Here is a 6829-nt window from a genome sequence, read left to right on the forward strand (position 1 = left end):
CTGCTACTGGGAATGCAAACTTATACAGCCACTCTGAAAAACAGTGTAGAGGCCACTCAAAAAATTAAAAACAGAACTACCCTATAACCCAGCAACTATTCCTAACACTATTAGGAATTTATCCAAAAGATTAAAAATGTAGATTCAAAGGGGCACATGCATGCCAACGTTATAGCAGCACTATCAACAATAGTCAAATTATGGAAAGAGCCCAAAAGTCCATCAAGTGATGAATGGATGAATGGATTAATGGATTAAGAAGATGTGTGTGTGTGCATGCGCGCGTGTGTGTACACACCCACAACGGAATACTACTCAGTGATGAAAAAGAATGAAATCTTGCCACTTGCAACAACATGGATGGAACCGGAGAGTATTATGCTAAGGAAAATAAGTCAGTCAGAAAAAGACAGATCTATGATTTCATTTATATGTGGAATCTGAGAAACAACAGATGAACATAGGGGAAAGGAAGGAAAAATAAGATAAAAACAGGAGGCAAACCAAAAGAGACTCTTAAAGACAGAGAACAAACTGGAGGTGGGGTGGGGGTGGGGTTAAATGGGTGACAGGCATTAAGAAGAGCACTGGGTGTGATATGTAAGAGATAAATCACTGGGTTCTACTCCTGAAGCCAGGACTATACACTTTATGTTAACTAACTTGAAAATAAATTGAAAAAAGAAAAAAATTAAATTTTGTGATTATGCCAAGAATAATTAATTTGTTTTTTTCTGAGTCTGCAGATAATCAATATAAAGTTTATACAAAATTTTGCTTTAATGTTGGAGTTTTAGAAAAAAAGTATTTTTGCGTAGTTTTCGAATGGGCTATTTTATAGTCCACCAACATAATTAAGACATTTTTCAGTCAAGAAATTAAAATTTAAGCACTAAGGTTGGGGGAGGAGGCAAGATGGCAGAGAAATGGAGAGTTCCGTACTTCCCACCTGCATCTCTCAAACAAAGAAGGGCTGAAGCCAAAGGATGCTGAACTGCAAGAGTCTGGGAGGAAAAGAGACAGAGTCCACTAAGAAGACAGGCTTATAGGTGCGTGATTGCGAACTGGGGAAGATAAAAACAGGCCGGGACACGGAGGCACAGAGGGGAGGGAGTCCCCTCTGTGGAGACATGAGGGGAAGAGAAAGAGCAGAGGAAACTGCTCCAAGAACTGTCCCTGGAGAAGAGAAAAACCTCAGCCTGGGACAGAGAGAGGCATCCTACCATCCATCTCTAACCGCAGGGCATTAGGAGAGAGATCCTATCTCTAACTACTAAGCTTTCTTTGGGCTGAGTGCCCTGGTCCCAAAAATTCCCTCTGGAATAGATGCTACGCAAGGGACTCAGTCAGCATCAGGAGAAACTGCTCCCCTACACTCCCTACTCAATCCCCGCTAGGAAGCACCCCAACCTGTGGGATTACATTTTGGGTGGTATCATTAAAGGGCACGGTCTAAGATCTGGAAACGAGGTCCGGCATGGAACACAGAAACTGGCCCACTGTCAGGGTACCTGTGGCACAGGAAGATTGGACCCAAAAGACTGATTTGCAATGCTTGATTTGAGAAGGGACTGGGATGCCGAGATTTTTCTCCCCACAACCAGAAAGCTGCAGAGGGACCCACAGTGGAGGCAGACGCACCTACACTAAACCACGCCCATCTGTGCTGGAGAGCTGCCTTTTTTTTTTTTTTTTTTTTTTTTTTTTTTTTTTTTTTTACAGGAGCTGGGGCAAGACCAGCACTGATGCATTGCCCTGATTAACTCTAGATCAATTCTTGCTATTCAGATATATTCTCCCTTATCTCATTCTTATCTCTTGACTCTGCTAGACTGGGAATTCTGGTTATAGGTTTGTTTAAACAGTCACATTTAATCCATTGTTTTGATGCATATTCTACACCTGTCATACCTTCTTTTCTCTCTCTCTCTCTGGAATAATCAGACTATACAGTTTCTCTGGGTAACATTATCTTCGTTTCTTTCTCCTCAACTCCTACCATATTCTCCTTTTTCTCTCTCTGAATTAAGCCTTTTAGTCTTTCTGCATGGTCATGTTCAATTTCTCTTTTGCCCCACCCCCATCATTTATCTCTGTATATACTCTTCCAATCAGCACTGCATCCACCCTGCTCTTTATTTGTAGCTGGGATTCCTAGTTTTATGCTTTTAGACTGCCCTTTCTCTTTTGTTGTTTTTGTTTTGTTTTGTTTTGTTTCCTTTCAGTTTGCTTGTTTGTTTGACTTGTGTGTGCATTTGTGTGCTTTTGTTCCCTGTTTGTTTGTCTGTTTTCCTTTCCAGGGCTACCTCAAGAAACAAGCCAAAGTACACATGGTGGACAGTCCCAAATATCACTAAGAGTAGGGAAATAAAATAACCAAAGGCACAACAAGAGAGACCAAGGGACACCATTAAAAGAACACTTCCTGAATGGGCAGGCTGTGGAAAGTCAATGAGCCTCTTTTAATATAGCAGAACTCGCAGTTGCAGAGCACATAACAAGCGTTTAAAACATACAAGAGATGGAAAGCTAGCCAAAATGACAAAATGGAAGAACCCTCCTCTAAAGAAATTCCACGAAGAAGTAACAGCTAAAGAATTACTCAAAACAGATATAAGTAACATAAGTGACCAAGAATTTAGAACACTAGTCATAAAATTAATCACTGGCTTGAAAATAGCATGGAAGACACCAGAAAAGCTAAGGCTACAAAGATTATGGACCTTAAAAGTAGTTGTGATGAATTAAAAAATACTATAAATGAGGTGCATAATAAAATGGAGGTGGCCACTGCATGGATTGAAGGGACAGAGAGGAGAACAGGTGAATTAGAAGACACAATTGTAGAAAAAGAAGTAGTGAAGAAAAAGAGAAATAAATTGATCCAGGAGCACAAAAAAACAATTTAAGAACTGAGTGATGCAATCAAACACAACAATATCCATATAATAGGAATTCCAGAAGAAGAAGAAGAGAGAAAAAGGAGCTGAAGGGGTACTTGAACAAATTATAGCTGAGAACTTCCCCAATTTGGGGAAGGAAACATATTGAAATCCAAGAGGCACAAAGAACTCCCCTCAGATGTAACATTAATCGATCTTTTGCACAACATATCATAGTGAAACTGGCAAAATATAAGGATAAAGAGAGAATTCTGAAAGCAGCTAGGGATAAAGTGGTCCTAACATGCAAAGGGAGACATATTAGGGTGGTTGCAGACCTGTCTACTGAAACTTGGCAGGCCAGAAAGGAACGGCAGGAAATCTCCAATGTGATGCACAGGAAAAAAATGCAGCCAAGATTTCTCTATCCAGCAAGCCTGTCATTTAAAATAGAAGGAGAGATAAAGGTTTTCCCAAACAAACAAAAATTGAAGAAATTCATCACCACTAAAACAGCCCTACAAGAAATCCTAAAGGGGACTCTATGAGGGAAATGTTGCAAGGAACACAAGGTACCAGAGACACCACTACAGGCATGAATCCTACAGAGAACATAATGACTCATATTTTCCAATAGTAACACTGAATGTAAATGGATTAAATGCTCCAATCAAAAGACATAGGGCACCAGAATGGATAAAATAAACAAAATTCATCTATTTGCTGTCTTCAAAAGACTCGTTTTTTACCTGAGGACACCTTCAGATTGAAAGTAAGGGGATGGAGAAATAGCTCTTACGCTACTGAAATTCAAAAGAAAGCTGGAGTAGCCATATTTATATTGGACCAACTAGACTTCAAAGTAAAGGCAGTAACAAGAGATGAAGAAGGGCACTATATAATAATTACAGGGCCTATCCATCAGAAAAAGCTAACAATTATAAACATATACGCACTGAATTCAGGAGCACTCACATACATAAAACAATCACAAACAGAAACAATCTGATTGATAAGAATGTGCTAATAGCAGTGACTTCAATACTCCACTTACAGCAATGGATAGATCAACCAGACAGAAAATCACTAAGGAAACATGGACCTGAACGACATATTGGACCAGATGGATTTGACAAATATATTTAGAGCTCTACATCCTGAGGCTATGGAATTCACTTTCTTCTCAAGTGCACATGGTACATTCTCCAAGACAGACCACATACTGGGTCATAAAGCAACCCTCAAGAAATATAAAAGAATTGAGATCATACCATGCATACTTTCAGATCACAATGCTATGAAACTTGAAATCAACCACAGGAGAAAGTCTGGAAAACCTCCAAAAACATGGAGGTTAAAAACACCCTACTAAAGAACTAATAGGCCAATCACCCAATTAGAGAAGAAATTTAAAAATATATGGAAACAAATAAAAATGAAAATATAACAGTCTAAACTCTGGGACGCAGCAAAGGTGGTCCTAAGAGGAAAGTACATTGCAATCCAGGCCTATTTAAAGAAACTAGGAAAAGCGCAAATACAAAATCTAACAGTGCCCCTAAAGGAACTAAAAGGAGAGCAGTAAGAGTACCCCAAACCCAGCAGAAGAAGAGAAATAATAAAAATCTGGGCAAAAATAAACAATATTGGATCCAAAAAAACAGCTGAACAGATCAATGAAACCAAGGGTTGGTTTTCTGAAAAAATAAATGAAACTGATAAATTTCTAGCCAGACTACTCAAAAAGAAAAAAGAGAGCACCCAAATAGACAAAATCATGAATTAAATGGATTTATTGCAACCAACTCTCAGTGATACAACCATTTATCAGGGAATAACATGAAAAATTATATGGCAACACTAGACACCCTAGAAGAAATGGATAAATTCCTAAACACACACACACTACCAAAATTCAAATGGGAAAAGATAGAAAATCTGATCAGATCCATAAATAGTGAAGAAATTGAATCAGTTATCAAAAATCTTCCAACAAATAAGAGCCCTGGGCCAGATGGCTTCCCTGGGGAATTCTACCAGATATTTAAATCAGAGTAAATACCCCTTCTTCTCAAGCTATTCCAAAAAATAGAAATGGAAGGAAAACTTCCAGACTCATTCTACAAAGCCAGCATCACTTTGATTCCCAAACCAGACAGAGACCCAGCAAAAAAAGAGAAAACCACAGGCCAATATCCCAGATGAATATGATTGCAATAATCCTCAACAAGATACTGGCAAATCGAATTCAACAGCATATAAAAAGAATTATCCATATCCACCATGATCAAGTGGGTTTCATTCCTGGGTTACAGGGCTCATTCAATATTCACAAATCAATCAATGTGATACATTACATTAACAGAAGAAAAAATAAAAACAATATGATCCTGTCGATAGATGCAGAAAAAGCATTTCACAAAATACAGCATCCTTTCTTAACAAAAACCCTCGAGAAAGTGGGGATAGAAGGAACTTACTTAAACATCATAAAAGCCATTTATAAAAAGCCCACAGCTAATATCATCATCAATGGGGAAAAACTGAGAGCTTTCCTCACAAGATCAAAAACACAACAAGAATGTCCACTCTCACCACTATTGTTTAACACAGTGCTGGAAGTCCTAGCATCAGCAGTCAGAAACAAAAGGAAATAAAAGGCATCAGAATTGGCAAAGATGAAGTCAAACTTTGACTTTTCACAGAAGACATGACACTCTACATGGAAAACCTAACAGAGTCCACCAGAAGCCTCCTAGAACTAATCCATGAATTCATCAAAGTTGTAGGGTACAAAATCAATGTACAGAAATCAGTTGCATTTTTATACACCAATAATGAAGCAACAGAAAGAGAAATCAAGAAACTGATCCCATTCACAATTGCATGAAAAACCATAAAATACCTAGGAATAAACCTAACCTAATATGTAAAAGATCTGTATGATGAAAACTAAGGAAAACTTATGAAGAAAAATGAAGAAGACAGAAAGAAATGGAAAAACATTCCAGGCTCATGGACTGTAAGAAAAATTTGTTAAAATGTCATTACCATCCAAAGCAATCTACACATTCAATGCAATCCCAATCAAAATTGCGCCAGCATTCTTCTCAAAGCTAGAATAAACTATCCTAAAATATGTATGGAACCACCAAAGATCCTAAATAGCCAAAGCATTATTAAAGAAGAAAACCAAAATGGGAGGCATCACAATCCCAGACTTTAGCCCCTACTACAAAGCTGTCATCATCAAGACAGTATGGTATTGGCACAAAAACAGACACATAGACCAATGGAATAGAATAGAGAACCCAGACCTGGGCCTACAAATGTACGGCCAATTAATTTTTGACAAAGCAATAAAGAGTATCCAACGGAAAAAAGACTACCTCTTTATCAGATGGTGCTGGGAGAACTGGACGACAACATGCAGAAGAATGAATCTAGACCACTTTCTGATACCATATAAAAAAATAAACTCAAAACAGATGAAGGACCTGAATGTGAGACAGGAAACCATCAAAACCCTAGAGGACAAAGCAGGAACCAACCTCCTTGAACTCAGCCGCATCAATTTCTTACTTGATACACCTCCAAAGGCAAGGGAATCAAAAGCAAAAATGAACTATTGGGACCTCATCAAGATAAAAAGCTTCTGCACTGCAAAGGAAATAATCAAGAAAACTAATAGGGAACCAATGGAATGGGAAAAGATAGTTGCAAATGACATATCAGATAAAGGGCTAGTACCCAAATCTATAAGGAACTCACCAAACTCTACACCCAAAAAACAAATAACCCAGTGAAGAAATGGGTAGAAGATATAAACAGACACTTCTCCAAAGAGGATATCCAGATGGCCAACAGGCACATGAAACGATGCTCAACATCACTCATCATCAGGGAAACACAAATCAAAACCATACTGAGATACCACCTCACACCAG

At 38.3% G+C, this 6829-nt stretch overlaps 1 protein-coding gene across 5 annotated transcripts in view; it reads right to left on the reverse strand.

Annotated features, from left to right (window-relative positions):
* FRMD5 (FERM domain containing 5) overlaps window positions 1–6829 on the reverse strand; it is a 311540-nt gene that overhangs the window by 164134 nt on the left and 140577 nt on the right. The gene's annotated exons all lie outside the window — the stretch shown is intronic.

The sequence above is a fragment of the Suricata suricatta genome, chromosome 9 (genome assembly GCF_006229205.1).
Source record: "Suricata suricatta isolate VVHF042 chromosome 9, meerkat_22Aug2017_6uvM2_HiC, whole genome shotgun sequence".
Lineage (NCBI taxonomy): Eukaryota > Metazoa > Chordata > Mammalia > Carnivora > Herpestidae > Suricata > Suricata suricatta.